Below are 16,214 nucleotides of genomic sequence, written 5' to 3'. Positions count from 1 at the left end.
CTAGGCACGATGTATTCCATAGGCCTTACAACTTCCACTCCATAGACAAGCCTAAAAGGTGTATGTCCTGTCAATTTCTTGCATGTTGTCCTATAAGCCCATAATATTGTAGGTACACGTAGGTCCCAATCACTTCGCTATGAATTACATACCTTGTTCAACGCGTTGTGTACCTTGTTGAGTGGTTCTGAGCGGAGAACCTTCTGTGCCACTATTCTTCCTACATAATGTCTCCCCAACATTAAGAGCCATTTGCACATTTGCCCACCCAACACATGCTTATTGACCATACATTTCAGTGTGAAGTTCATGTGCATCGGCATAGGTTATTTTCCATATGCCTGTGGCCACCTGGCTAGGCGCGCACTCTAGGCTTCCCAAATTGTGTGTGCATCATTTTTCTACATTCGTGCCAGTCGTCAAAGCTCCCTTTGTGCGTACCCCACCAACTCACGGGCGTAGCACATAGTACACAGTCCAAGGCCTAGAAGCATTGCTCTTCTAACACCTCCCTTTCAAATTTATTCAAGAAGGTATCTACCTCACTTAGACCATCATAAGTAGGCAGGTCTCTTACTTCTGTTGATACATAGCACAGCGACCTTGTCATCATATTACAATTCAGTGTTGTTACCTTATGTAACTAATTCTGCCATCGCTTCATCTCCTCATCTCAATCCGAAGTCCAGGAGCTTTCGCACTCCCATGCAATCTGCCCATCCACGGTGGGATTCACCCAATCCTAGTTTTGCGTTGTTATCTTACAGATGCAGTCAAAATCATCATCACTTTCATAGTTGCGCACCGGCTTCATACAGCGCGATCCTTCAGTAGGGTTCAAGGGTATAATTACGCGTAGTGACTTCTTTTCAAAAATCATCTTTCGCTTTTTCAGATTGATGACCCCGTTCATGTCAGTGGCCCAATCAATTCCTAAGAGCACAAGGTAGGGATTTCTGTCATCAAGAATATCTATCACTTCAAATTTAACCAGCACGCTCGCTCCCTCAATATCCACGGTTATTCCCCGCAATCGCACCATGGGTATTATTTTCTGCTAGTTTGCCATTCTCAGCTGAATTGGAGACCACTACAGCACAGGTTGCCCCATTGGCTCCCATGTTTGTTTTAGCAAAATATTCGCATCTGATCTTAAATCCAGAATGACTTGACCCATCTCATATTCTCCAATCTGTGCGGTCAGTCTCATTTCTCTTCCCATTCTTGTCTTATGTTTTCCAATCTTCCTGACTATGTGCGATTCTCCTGGTGTGGTCCCAACGCATCTGTTAATGAGTCCTATAACCCTTTCATTTCCTTACTGTCGTGCAATAGCTTCATACATGCTTTTAGGAACATTGTGAGCATATATGGGACCATCTCTAGCTCTGTTTTATCTTTGCTTCCGGAAGTGGGGGCATCAGAGAAGCTCTTCTTGGCTTCATGAAGGTTTCCCGAGTGCGCTCCAAATCAAACTTTGCTTCCTTCGCAGGAGCTTTGTGAACCCAAGTACTATCTTCTGGTTGTTTTCCTTTGTCATCTCCCATCGCAATTCCACTTTGAAGCACAATTTTCACATTCAGATCTTCCTCACACGGTTCAAATCTTATCATCTACAGGTTCTGAGTCAGGGGAGGCGGTAGCGCTCCTTTTTCACGTATCCTAGATATCAGTGTAGGACAATTTTCTATCTCATGATCAAACAAGTTGCAATACAAACATGACAGGTGCATTGGATTTGTGCAATCATGGGCATAGCCCTGGCCCTCTGTAATTGTAGCATATCAACTATCTATGACCTCTTCTAGGTCCTCCTCCTCCTTGGCCTCGTCTACGCCCCTAAAATCCTATTTGTGCCATTCCTGCATTTTGGTCAAGGGGCCGTGTTTCGGCCTGAACTTTGTAGGTGGGAGTTCTATCCATCATTAACTCATAGCTTCTACAAGTGCACTCATTGTGTCCCACTGACCTACAAAAGTTGCAGAACAATTGTTGCGAATTTTCCGTATACTTCTGTAACAAGTGACAATTGTCTGTGGCATGTTTTCCTGCTATTTGACAAATCGCGCACCACAAAGCAGGTGCTGCACTAGGTCCTGCTTGCACTTCTGGTTTTAAGGGCATCGGTTCTCCTCCTACAAGGTAATTTGTGAAAACTAGGCAGTGGTCCTTGTCATGACCCTGACCCTTTTATTTTACGCACCATACCTCTTCGTGCACTTATGGTCGAGATGTCCTGTCCTATTTCAGACTCTGCATCTCAAGACATAAATTCTTCAGCTGCACATGGATCTGTTGCACTCCTAAGTTAGGATCCTGCATTGGGATCTCATGTAGCCTCATAGAAATCTCTAAGGCCTCCACCTGAGTCATTATCTTCTACTGCGATAGTGCACTCCTTAAATGTGGCATTAGTGAAGCTACAAACTACTTGCGATGTTGTCCATCCATCAGATTCATATTAGCTTCGGAAATCATACATTTCAGCCTCTGATCTAGCTCCCAAGGAGTCTCGCTTGGTATCATCGTGATCTCTTTGAATCTAATGATTGACTGTTCTTCTGACTTCGGCCTGCTAAATTCTCTGTTTAGCGTTGCTTGGATATCCATGATTCCCACATTTGGATTATCATTGGAGTGATTAATATACCAGGCTAGTGTGTGGTCCTGCAGGGTGCTAACCAGTGTCACTTTCCTTATATTATCATCTGTAACTCCTTGTGTTTCTCATACAACCCTTACCACGAACCAGAATTGGTCCAGATCCTGATTTCCCAAACCTTTGAACACAGGCAACTTCACTATGCTTTCCATATTAAATCGCGGTGGTGGTGGAGGTGGTATGGGTGAATATGGAAGTGATGGTGGTGTGGGTGGAGGTGGTATTCGTGGAATTCTTTGCCTTATCAGATGGATCACACTTCGTGGTGAGACCTTCACAAGCTCTTCCTCATCCCCCTTGCGGAGATGAAATCAAGGGGCCAGTGTCTACTCCCTTATTCCCTTTGTTCCCGTAATATTTTCCACTTCACATAGCCCCAAACATCAAGGTAACTTCATAACCCTCTTTTCACACAATAGCATTTTAATCCAAGTATTCAAAGACTTTACGTACTTACCTCGCGGTCGTTTGAGAAAGTGTCACTCTACCTCGCTGTAGCTAACTGAGGTGTCAACCACGAACTCAATAATGAATCCTCCTATAATACAACTGAGCCAATGATCAACGACGCATGCGATCTTATCCTCTGATGCTTCCAACCTTCACACTAGCTCTGGGGTCCACGCAATAGAACCGTCAAGTTTCCACCTCCCTTGGCTATCTACTAGCTTCGCGATCTGCTCATATAGCTCAGTAGGGAAGGACGCGAAGAAGATTTCATGGATCTTCGTGTATAGGTAGCATTCTAACCACTCTTCTTTTGACATCCATGGGTTCCTGTTCTCCTGCGTTGCGAACTCGTGAATTCTTTTGTCCAACTAGCCTTCAATTTCCTTCTTAGTTGGATTCCAATGATACAACATCAGACATCTCTATGCAGATTCTAGTCCCAGCAACGAAACCATTTTTTGGCTTGAGGGGGCCTGACCCAAGTTCGGAGTTATTTAGCCAAATAATCCCTACACTACTGGCCCTTTCGACATCAGCCCGCAGAGCACGGACTGAAGCCTCACCCCAAGCAACATGGGGGGATGCTAGAACCAAGTTTCCGCACTCTTGAGATGTTTTTGGTGTCGATTTAGTCCAACTGTGCCTATCTTCATGCAAGTTACTTCACGCACTGTTCTAACCTTCAATACCCTCGCGATCTATTATAATCACCTTTCGCACAGCCCTAACCAGGGGCTGAGTTGCTTTCGTGCTCCTATGGAAGCGAACTGCACTATTTCCCCAAACTACACCGTGTATCTTACTTATCTTCTTAACCGATCTTAGTTAACTTTGCGTAAAGAGATATTCAATCTTGCATTCACTAATCAATACAGTCATATATATTTGTGCATCATATAAATAATAGAAGTGCAATTTATACCCAATATATTCGATGCATAAAATAGGAAATAAATACATAGAATTGATATGAAACTTATATTTATTAATGCTTTTAACTGTTATAGACTCGAATCGCCCTGCGCATTCAACTGCAGGGGTCCACACACTCAACTGCAGACTACGAGGCCTCTATGCACTCACCTGTAGAGCCTTCTCCTACTCTACGACCCAAACTAGACTTTACACTTTCGTTCTTCCACTATGTTTCTATTCCATTTTTTGATTAGATTATTCTTTCATGATGTCTTAACTACTTAGATCCTTGCTCTATTTATACAATCCCATGGTCCGTGGACCATGGATAGATCTCTATAGCCGACATTACATTACAAAATTGAGGGCAGACAACCCTATGACTCTTTTACGATCTACGTGCTCCACACCCATAAAATGCAGAGTCTTTACATCAGAGTTACAATTTTTTACCAAAATCTGGGCTCTAAGCCCCAAAACTTCCCTGGGGAGATCCCGTGCCCAACACCTCAAAATATCAAGTAAAGATTCTTAGACTTGCTTCAAATACACAGGGATTCCCATATGTTTAAAACCTTCACCCAATCCTTTGTGGAACAACCTAATAGAGAAATTTAAAACTAATTTTGAGAAATTGGGAGCTTAATAGTTTAATCCATGGTGAATGATAACTCTGATAAAATCAATCCTTACAATGCTCCCTATCTGCCAATTCTCAGTCCTCCTAGCTCCCATGACTATGAAATAGAGAATGACACAAGAAATTAGAAAACTTCTTTGGAAAGGGGGAAAAATAACTCTAGAAATTCATTTTATTAATTGGAAGATGGTTTTCCTTCCCAAAAATATGGGAGGATCAGGAATAAGATATCCATCTCTTATGAATATTGCCTTGGGAGCCAAATTATTATGGTGTCTAATAATAGGAAATCGTGATTGGTCGAAATAGAATCTGCATCGTAAATAATTTTCTAGAGAAATACATTCATGCATCCTACAACCCCTCCCAAATAGGAGAAAATCCGAGCTTTGAGAAATTTTAGAAGCATCTATGATCTGAATTGGATCCTTAACATTTCTCATGACTGTTTCAAAATTATGTCAAATCAATTCTTATGAATAAAAAGTATCAAAAATGACCTCTGGACAATGGCAATTGTGGCCTGCACGGAACAACGAGGACCCTCGATCAAAGCGCGCTAACCGTTGGCCCATGGAGACTGCGCATGGACGCAAATTGGCAATCAGAAGCCCAAATCCAGAAATAGAGGCGGTTTCTGATACATCATTAGCATATTGCAGGACAAAACCCTCAGAGGAGGAAAGCCCCGAGTGCTCAGTCACGAGGGAAAATAGGAAACTGTGCGGAAAATGTCAGAAGGCGGATCCCGTGCCCAAAACCAGTAGGATATTGTGTGCACTTCGAGCGGTAAGTGGGTTTGGCTGAGTTCAGCGCGATGCCATACATCGGGTGACGTGTGTCCAACGGATGAGAGAGAAAACTACTTACATTGCGTGAGTAACAGTCGAGCAACTTACCCGCGCAATATAAATGGATACCGTAGGATCTGGAGGCTCCAGATAAACGGTGGGGAATTAACCCGATGGATGACTGGAGTTGACGGGAAAATAGACTAAGGAACATAAAGATTTGAGGTCTAGCATGACTGATGAGCTGGTAGAAGGATCAGTTTCATGGGAAAATCTTGGAGTAACGGAAATAATGACCGTTCAAAAGAAAACGGACACTTAGTCCGTAAGGCGACAAGTGGCCACCTCTCTGTGCAGCGTTACACAGCGATGACAATGCAGAGTAGGGGAACTCCAACAGATAAAGGCAAGCGATTGAGATAGCCGGGCAGAGAAAATGAATAGGCAAGGAGCAGATTGGCTTTAAGCCATGAACAAACAAAGAACAGGGGGAATAGAAGTAGAGAAAGAAGTGAATTGCAGAGAACAGAGAAGTCGAGCTGACCTGCAGAGCAAAGGCAACATCGAGTAGACAGAGACAGAGAGAGTCTGAGAGTCTGTGAACTCCAGAGAAGGCTTGAGAGGTTCAAGCAACTCCTCTGTGTATACTTGTCAGGTATTGAGTACCAAATTGGGCTCATACCATTGAGACCAGTTGAGGTCGAGATCTAGTAAGGGGGAGTCTGTGTACTCTAGAGGCTTGGGGAATCCAAGTACCACCCTACTGATCATCATCTATTAAGTGAGACTCAAATTGAGCTCCTTATTGTAAAATATCTGCTTTAAGACACAATAGAAAAGGCCACCACTGAAGGCTGGACCAGGAGACGTAGCCCAGGAGGATTGGGTGAACTCCTTATTAAATTTGTTGTGTTTTTATATTTTCTTACTGTGTTTCTCTTACTGTTTCAAGTGTCTGTGTATTTCGCAATCTTATTGATCCGTTGCTTAAAATAACATAGACACACCCCAGCACATGGGTCTATAATACCTTCATTAATTAACTGAGATCATTCACGAGTGATTTCAGATCAAGTGGTATCAGAGCTCCTAGGTTGTTTAAGGTTAGACAAGCTTGTGTTGTATTTTTCTATTGAATGTTAACTAGATCAAAGCTTAAATTAGGAGAAGGAGAGCTGGTCAAAACTAACCTGGAGATTGGAAGAGTTTATCCTCGGAAGAAAATGTCAGAAGAAAGTCCCTTAGGGCCAGACCCTCAATTTATAGATAGTTTCTTGGCCATGAAGTCCATGGTAGAGGAAATGTACAAGGACTTTAGGAAACATAAAGATGAGGATTCATCAGGCTCCAAGAAAGATAAAGGAGAAGAAGAATCTCTCCTCTATGACCACTCAAAAGGGAAAGGGAAAGAAGAAAGCTTTCTCACACCTCCTAATAGCCCTAAACATAAAACGAAGACATATTTGATTAAATTAGATGTTAAATTTGATTTACCCATATATGATGGAGAGTTGAATGCAGAGAAGCTGGATAATTGGATCAGACAAATTGATGTTTATTGCAGAGTGCAGAGTATCAACTCAGACAAGAGTAAGATTCAGCTGGCTAGCCTATGCCTCAGAGGCACTGCCTTGGTATGGTGGGAAGGCAGGACACAAGCTGACATGAAGAAACATGGTAAGATTCTTTCTGTCTGGAGTGAATTTGTTTCTGCAATCAAAAAACAGTTCTATCCACTAGCTTACATGTAGCAAGCCATGATGAGTTGGCAAACTCTTCACCAATTGAAAGGGAAAAGTGTACAGGGTTACACTCAAGAATTTAGAAATAGAGCTTTGATTATAGGAATTTCATTAGACTCACCTGAGACTTTACTGAAGTACATAGGGGGTCTACACAGCTACATGAGGCACACTATCCTTATGTTTAATCCCACTAGTATAGATGAGGTATTTGTTCAAGCTACGCATCTAGAAGCTAGAGGAAAGAATGGGATCCTAGAAGTTGGGGGATCATCCAAACCCATTGCAAATAAGAATAAGGAGAAAAGAAAATAGAAATGGAAAGAAAGGAAGGCCAATACTGCACAAAATACAAAGTCTTCATGCACTCACTGTAAAAAGGATGGGCATGATGATGAGCAATGTTGGATTCTGTATCCGGAGCTGAGACCTAAGAAGTTCGAGGGCAAGAAGAAGAATACTATTGTAGCCATTTAGAAAGATTGGCGTCGGACTTAGGAGATGAAACAACCATTGCAGCCACAGGTATAAGAGGTAAAAATTTTGAAGCATTTACTAGTAATTCTGCACAATCTATTAATGATGAAGAAAATGAGAGAAAAATACATGAGCTTTTCCATATTTGAGTTGTTTCCAAACATCAAAAGATTTATACTTTGTTTGATAGTGGCTCACGAGTAAATTTAATTTCTAAAGCAATTGTAAAGAAGTTGGGATTACTGATTACACCTCTCAAGAAACCATACCCATTAGGTTGGTTAAGTGATAAAGCACAACTACAAGTGACTAGAGAATGTAAACTTAAGTTTTCTTTTGGGTCAGCATTTGTAGATGAGGTTGAGTTAGATATAATTCCTCTAGATATATGTGGAATTGTTTTAGGAAGTCCTTACTTGTATGATAGAAAAGCTATTTTTTATAGAGCTGAGAACAAGTATCTACTCGTTAAAGATGGAATCGAATACTTTGTAAGAGCTCATAAGCTCAAGAATAATTATACTCTCATAAACTCAGGGCAGATGAAACGAATTATAAATTTATGCAAACAATTTTTGCTGATGGTTGTAAAGGAAAAGAAACCTAATAAAACCAATGTATTTGAGGGCTGTGATGCTAAATAGTAAGCTGATTTAGAAAAAGTTGTTTCAGAGTATGATATCTTGTTTCAAGAACCTAAAGGTTTGCCACCCAAAAAGGAAATAGTGCATGATATTAATTTGCAGCAAGATGCTCCATTGCCTAACATTGGGATATACAGGTTGTCTGCTTTAGAGAATGTAGAAATCAAGAAGCAGGTGCAGGAGTTGCTCGAGAAGGGGTTCATGAGACCTAGCACATCACCATGTGGGTCACCATTCGTTTTGGTGAGAAAGAAAGATGGCTCGTGGAGAATGTGCATTGATTACCGAGCACTGAATAAGATAACGATAAAAAATCCTTATCCCCTTCCTCGCATAGATGATCTAGTAGATCAGTTAAAGGAAGTTGTTTATTTTTCCAAGTTAGACTTGCATAGTGGATATCGTCAGGTCAGAGTTGCAGAAAAAGATGCATGGGAGACTGCTTTCAAAACAAAGCAAGGATTGTATGAATGGCTGGTTATGCCTTTCGGCTTAACTAATGCTCCCGCTACTTTCATGAGAATAATGAATGATGTACTCAGACCTTTTCTTGATGATTTTGTTATTGTATATTTGGATGACATTTTTATATTTAGCAAAACGTGGGAAGAACATTTAAAGCATGTTAAGCAGACACTGGATGTTTTGAAAAAAGAAAAACTTTATGTTAAACTCTCAAAATGTGAATTTGACAAAACATCTTTGAATTATTTGGGACATATAGTACGGGGTGGTGAATTGAAGATAGAACCCTCTAAAGTTGTAGTCATTAAAAATTGGCCTAAACCCAAATCTACTACAGAAGTGAGAATCTTCTTAGGAGTAGCACAATATTGGAGAAATTTCACTTCTAACTTTTCCTTAATTGCAGCTCCCTTACATGCTTTGAAAGGATTGAACAAGGTGTTTCAGTGGCGAGGCAAACAACAGAAAGCCTTCAACACCTTGAAAGAAACGATTAGTACAACACCAGTACTAGCACTACCCAATCTTCAAAGACCATTTGAGATCCAAACAGATGCCAGTGACCATGCCATGGGAGCAGTGTTGACACAACACGGTAAACCCATATGTTATCATTCTGAGACATTTAATTCTGCAGTAATTAACTATCCAACATATGATAAAGAATTGTATGCATTAGTACAAAGTGTGAAAAAGTGGAAACATTACTTAATGGACAAAGAGACAGTCATACATACTGATCATCAACAACTTACATATCTACACTCCCAAACTAAGTTGCAACAATCAAGACACTATAGGTGGATGGGTTTTCTACAATAGTTTCATTTAGTCATCAGATATAAGAAGGGCATACACAACTATTATTAGGAATAGTGTCTATGCAGAGCTGCTAATCCCACTAAGGCTGGTAGCTACCTTAGAAACAAACACACTAAAAACTACTTGCATTTTCCTTTATGAAAAATAGATAAGAGAAGAATAAGGAGACCAACCTCTGTCTTGCGCTTGGTTCCTTGCTCGATTCCTCTCTCTTCTGGTAGGTCTTTGCCACTCGCTTCCTTGTCTACCCAGCTTCAAAGAATACTTGTAGAATCAAAGCAGCATAACACTATCCAAGAACATAGATCTATTATCATAAACAATATAAGATCAGATGTACATTGACCATACAAATGCATAAATAATCAATCATACAAGAATATGGACGAAAACTTGAATAGCTTTATTGATAATCAAGAAAGAGCAAAGAGAATTACAACCGATTGTTCTAACCCAGCATCATCCTCTCAGCAAGTAAGCTCTTCTTCACCTCATGAAAAGCTTAGATCACCCAACACTATGATATTGCACCAAGAAACCAACAACACTTCCTTACAAGATACAAAATTCCAGCCTCTAGATCTCTAGGATGAGGGATCCATATATAGATGTCTGCAAGGGAGGTGAGTTAGCTTGAGATTTGATTAGTGTCTCCCCTCTGATAGTTCTTGATTCCACTTGGAGATTGATGATCTCTTACTCATCCCTGGTCGAATTCAGAGAGGCAAGTGTCACAGAAGAAGTTTCTGGAAGATTCCATGCTTCTCCACCTTGCGGATTGACCCTGCCATTTGTCTCTTCTCGCCCATCGCACCCCATAGAAGGGCTTTTTGACATGCAATGCACCTACTGTGTGTATTTAGGTGGGATGCAACGCACTTTTCCTATGGAGCAAGTGAAATGGTCCAGTTTTGACCAGTTCTGAGTAGTTTTTCATGGAGAACTTCTGGGAGATGCTGTAATTAGTTGACCTTGTTCTTCTAGGGGTTGGAACAACACCTTTAGGTACTTAGGAGCCCTTGGTTTATGGACATTTATGCTTGGGGTTGCAGTGCCCAAAAATGTCTATAATAGTTGCCCCCTAAAGCATGAGGTCGTTAATCTTTTTGATGTCGGGTGAAATGCTTTATCATGAGGATCTAAAGTTTTTTCGAGCTGGGAGGCGACCTGTAATAAGATACAATACAATACATTATCTTCATTTTATTTTCATGATCTAGCTGAGGCATGCATTCCCATGCTCAGCTTTATAAATTCATTTTCATGTACACAGGACAGATAATCATCTGAGTGTAGACTGATGATTCTGGTAGAGCCATCATCCCTTAGATTGGATGATTATCTGTGCAGCAATGATGTACATTTGATGTCTTTATTTTCTTGAATATATATCACAGCCTGGATGGATGAAACTAGATCTGGGGTCTTCAATCTCGTTTTATCTTCACTCAAAGTACAAGTCAATCCATGTGAGAGATGTTCTGGAGTTGAACATGGAAAGACATCGCCTGATTACTAGCCAATGATGTAAGCTGTTAACAGGCGTGAGAGGAATCATCGATAATGATAATTCTCCTCAAGGTACTGTAGTACAATTCACGTGGTGTGAATAAGGGACTTGGCATTGAACACCACGCAAAATCTTTTGGTCGAAGGCCATTGATGTAAACCTGTCGCTGGAAGTGAGAAACTTGCCATTGAGGCATGCAAGCTTCAAAGTACTGAAAGGGTTGTTCCTAGATCGACTTCTTGGATAATGAGCTGACGTCGACAAGAAGCGATCTATCGTACGAGGGCCTTAGTGAATCCCACATCAATGACACGGAATGGAGCAAATGATTTTAATGGAGGTGAAAACAATCTGGTGATATACGGTTCAAGGTGGCGGTCATGAAAGAATGGAGTGAAAATGTATTGTAGTGGGTGAGATACAGGTGAATTCTCTAAGCGACTTCTCTTGAACATATCGGCGACACTGACATGATGGATTGGTAGCATTAACCCCAAATGTGGATGGTGTGATGGAACCATGGTGATGTGACCAGTGAATGGAACAACCCAACCCGACTCGGATGTGGAGTGAAAGTGTCATGTTCAAGAGCGACTTGCTACCAACAAAGTTTCTTCAAGTTTTCTTCCCAATTTTTCCCCAGTCATTGCTGACCAGTACCTCTTTATTTTTGTCAAGCTTGAGGAGGATAACATATGCTTGTTCTATAATTTTCCCTTCAGGCAAACCCATCGCTATGTTTTAACGAGCCTAGCGATAGTGAAACTCGTTCTTGTCCGTTATGGACAAGTTTGTCGCTATTAGGTTTTAACGAGTTTAACGACAAAGATAACTCGGTCCTTTTCAATTTTAGAGAGTTTGAAAAGGAACGTAAAGGAAACTCCAAAATCCTTTTTCGTCATCTAATCCCTTAAGTCCGAAAAGTATAAAATAATACGAAAGGGATGAATTTTCGGTAATTTTAACGAGCCGAACAAGAAAAGCGCTCGATTGTTTTGTGTAATAATCCCTCAGGTCCAAAAATATTAAAATCTAAAGGAGGGATAGCACTTCTGGTCACTTTAACGAGCTGGAGAGGCCAATAGCTCAGCAATCTTTTCATATTTTACGAGTCAGTTGAAAAGAGATTAAAGGAGACTCGTTTTTTGAGGAACGAGTGATAGATTCGGGTAGCAGCTGATTCCAGGTAAGGTTTGGAATTTTCCAATCACGGCAGTGTCACAAGGATGGCTAACAAGATCACTCTTCACAGCTGTTCCTCAAAAGGGGTAAACAATCAAGTGGAGGTGAATGATCAACCAATACAGAGTGGAGGTGATGATGAGAACATGACCAAGGCTTCAAAGGCTGAAGTACTACATTCACGATGGTTATTTACCGGAAATTGGTTCATTTTTTAATGAGCTTAAACGCTGGGGGAAACACTTGCTCATTGCTTATGTTTATTTTTTAAGGAGCTTGAATTCTGCGTTAAAATTGCTCAATCCAGTCATAAAATAAGAATGTCTCATCTAAAAACAACATTTTTTCAAAGCTTTGCCCCACATCCTTTCTTTATGCAAGTTAGGAAACGACCAATCCTACGAGTTTAGAGGGTTAGAGGACCTACAAATTTAAAAAATAAATGGTCGTTCTTCGCTTGCATGCCAAAAGATTTGCATGCCACCAGGTATAGTGAAATAGAGTTTCAAGGTTACCCCTCAATTTGCAGACAAAACATTTGTTTTATTGGGAAAGGCCTACCTTTTCAGGTTACCCCTCAATTTGTAGACAAAACATTTGTTTTATCGGGAAAGGCCTACCTTTTTTAGGTTACCAAAGATTGTTCTATTTGTGCCACAAACAAAACACTTCTTCGGCAATGTCTACTGAAATAGACAAAGGTGAGTGGTGCATATGCCTCCACTCACATAACTTTGACGAGGGAATCTTATTCTAGCCTAATCCCCATTTTCCTAAATGGACGGGTGTGTCAGACTAGTCATATATCCCTCGCGGAAACCTACCCTATACCTGAAGTTTTCCTGCCGAAGCAGACCAGGGTGCATGCCCCTTGGGTTTCAGTCATGTCCCCCGAATCACTCGCGCTCATCAGGTGGACGGACTGGGGATTGACGAGACATTCCTTGCGTGAAAAGACCATTCAAGGATGGTATATGACTATTTGCTATGCGTGAACTGGGGAATGAAAGCTGGTCTATGAGCTTGACCACTCTTCCTTTGTGCGAAAAACACATTACTCTAAAGAGTGAGGAGACAATGGCTCCCATGCAATAAATATAGTCTCGTCCAAGGAGTAGATTACAATCCAAGGGTCCTTAGACTACCATTACGTTCATGTGAACGGTTTTCCCTCTCAATGTTATGAGCGCATCGGGAAGGATCCCTAACGGTCGACTGGTTCCTTTGTCAAAGCCTGTTAGATTTCTCATTTTAGGCAAAAGCGATGGCGAACCAAGCGCTTTCCAAGCAGTTGAGGAAAGGATACTCACAGAAGCCCCTTCATCTATGATGGTACGGCCATGACCATTCTATATACCTGAGCAATGATTCAGAATGGTACACTAGCCAATAAACGAGGTCTGCCTAGTAGATTCCAGTCAAAGGAAACAACTAGGTTTCTTAGAGGTGGGACCGAATAGACGGCTGGATATGACTCTGAAGAACTTCCTTCCTGCGGTAAAGGAACGGGTAGACTGCCCCCATGTTCATCGGAGTCTGTGTTTACGAAGAGAATTTGAACGGTGTTGTTCTTGTTCTCTTCGGTGATTGTATCATCTGAAGATGGATCCTCTGAAGGCAAGACCAGGTCAACTGCCACCTCGACCTTTTGACTTCTGTTTGGTATGGATTCAGATGGTTTTTCTTCAATGATAGATGCTTCGGCTGACCACAAGGGCGTGTCAGCCGGATTTTCAACTTGTGACAGACTCGGCAAGAGTTTCTTATATCCATGAGGGAGCTGTAATGGTGAAATCGGACGGTCATCCAAAACTCTTTTAGCCTCATCTAAGAAGGGACAACGGTGGACGGCGTGATCGCCTTCACACAGTTTACAAGGAAATTTACATTTTCCTTTTTGTCCCAGGGCTTCACTTTCACTAGTTGACGGTGTATTTTCAACATGATCATCAGAGGTTGATGACACCGGGTTGTGCAAACGAGGAGACCAGTCCCTTAAGATCCAAGGGATGCAAGGACAATCTTGATGATAGTGGTCTCCTTTGCAAATGACACATGGTGATTTAGGCCTGGTTGGTGCAGTGTGTGGATTTTCGCTAGACGACGCTTGGTTGCCCCTTTTCGCCTTTGGCTCCTTCTTCTTCTTCTCTTTCTTCTTCTTCTCCTTCTTCTTCTCAGGTACTTGATTTTTGGCTTTACCAGCTTCATCAAGCGAAGAGGAAGGAGGAGAGGAATAATTGGACGAAGTAGAGGGTTGGGGGGTAACTCTGGAATCGTTTAGTTGCTGACTCGATTGTTCAGGAATCGCGGTGTTCTAAACGACGGAGGTTGAGAAAAGCCATACGGGCAAGCCAATTGTCAATCCCGGAAGTGACAAGTGCTCAGATGGACCTTTTCCGTTAGGGAGTCTGAAAAGGAACGAAAGGGACTGCTCTGGAAATCTAGACAGAGGGATTACCAAACCAATCGCAAAACTGCAGAATACTTTTTACGGTACGACATTCAATCTTCCTAAATGATGTGTTCAGTGCATTGTGATCGATAGGGCAGCAGACATGGCTTCCTATGGATAAAGGATAAAGCCTATTGTGGTCTCCCAAAATATACTCGACAGTACGTGGGAGCACAAGTCCGTACTGGCACTTATCGTCTCAAAGTGGAGGAATCACCCAACCAACAGTGAAAACAATAGTTACCAGGCTTTACGACGCCAGAATATGTCTCTAGCCTAGACTTCTAGATGTTGTGCGTTAGGTTCCAAAGCATTTTTAGATTCATTAAATTTATTTTATAGTTGATCTTGCTTAAGAAATTTTCCTTTCAGGTTCACCGCGTGATGTAGATGTACAATTCCTAAAATGCAATCTAAGATGATAAACAACCATTTAATCTTCTTTCTACAATGAAAATCCTAGCTACTAAGGAAAGAGAGATGGTGTTCTTTCAACAAAGAGCATAGAGCACACACTATGTGCACTGTCCTAAATCAAACCAATAAACAGTCTAAATGCAAATGCACATGCATGTATTTTTTTTCAGCCTTCTTAATGTGTGAATGATAAAAAGAAAGCTAAGCGCAAACCTGAATTATTTTCCAAAGCGACAATTACTAACAAGTTTATTTTCAAAACAAAATGAGGACAATGACAACACTTTGCGATTTGGAATTGAAAACTTGCTTTCGACACTTAGGAAAAACTACTAATTCAAATCAAATACAAGAGTAACAGTGTAATCGACTATCAAGAACAATCAAATTCTCTTCTATGACTGAAAACGACACTTGCAACACTTTCAAATCAAGAAACGACAGTATAATTACGCTACTTCTTTGTAAAGGAGAACTAAAAATGACTCAAAAATACATAAAAACATTTACAGTTCTTTGGACAATGGAGGCGGAATAACAGCAAGGAAATTGGTTTCAAACAGGGGTGTACTAACTACAGGCAGCAAAACTCCTGAATAGAGCTAAAAAGAGTGAGCACAAAAACCAAAATTTAGGAACAAGGCCTTGTCTGATCAGCGCACCTGTAACACAGTGAAACTAAAATGAAACGCACCTACTACACTCGGGAAGTGCGCTGCATTTGAAGTTCACAGAACAGACAGTGTGCTGGACCAGGGACGAGACTTTGATTGGATTCCGGGTCACAGTTTGCAGTTCAGTTCAGGGATTTAGGCAAAGAAAGTGGTAATCAGTAAATCAATCACAGGGGTAGATCTAAGGAGGTTACTAGAGCCACCACGAGGGCAATTAGAAATCTTGTAAATCAATCGTTTAATTCATAAACAAAACCCAGAGATTGACTGAAGCAGCGTTGATCTACTTTGCACTTGCATAGCAAATGCAGTTTGAAGGCTAGCTGGCTTGAATTCAGGCTCCATCTGTAAGTTTATAAAGTAAACAAATG

Source organism: Pinus tabuliformis, chromosome 7 (assembly GCF_031772625.1).
Source record: "Pinus tabuliformis cultivar Carrire ecotype Pingquan chromosome 7, CPIR1, whole genome shotgun sequence".
Lineage (NCBI taxonomy): Eukaryota > Viridiplantae > Streptophyta > Pinopsida > Pinales > Pinaceae > Pinus > Pinus tabuliformis.
This window is presented reverse-complemented; position numbering follows the sequence as displayed.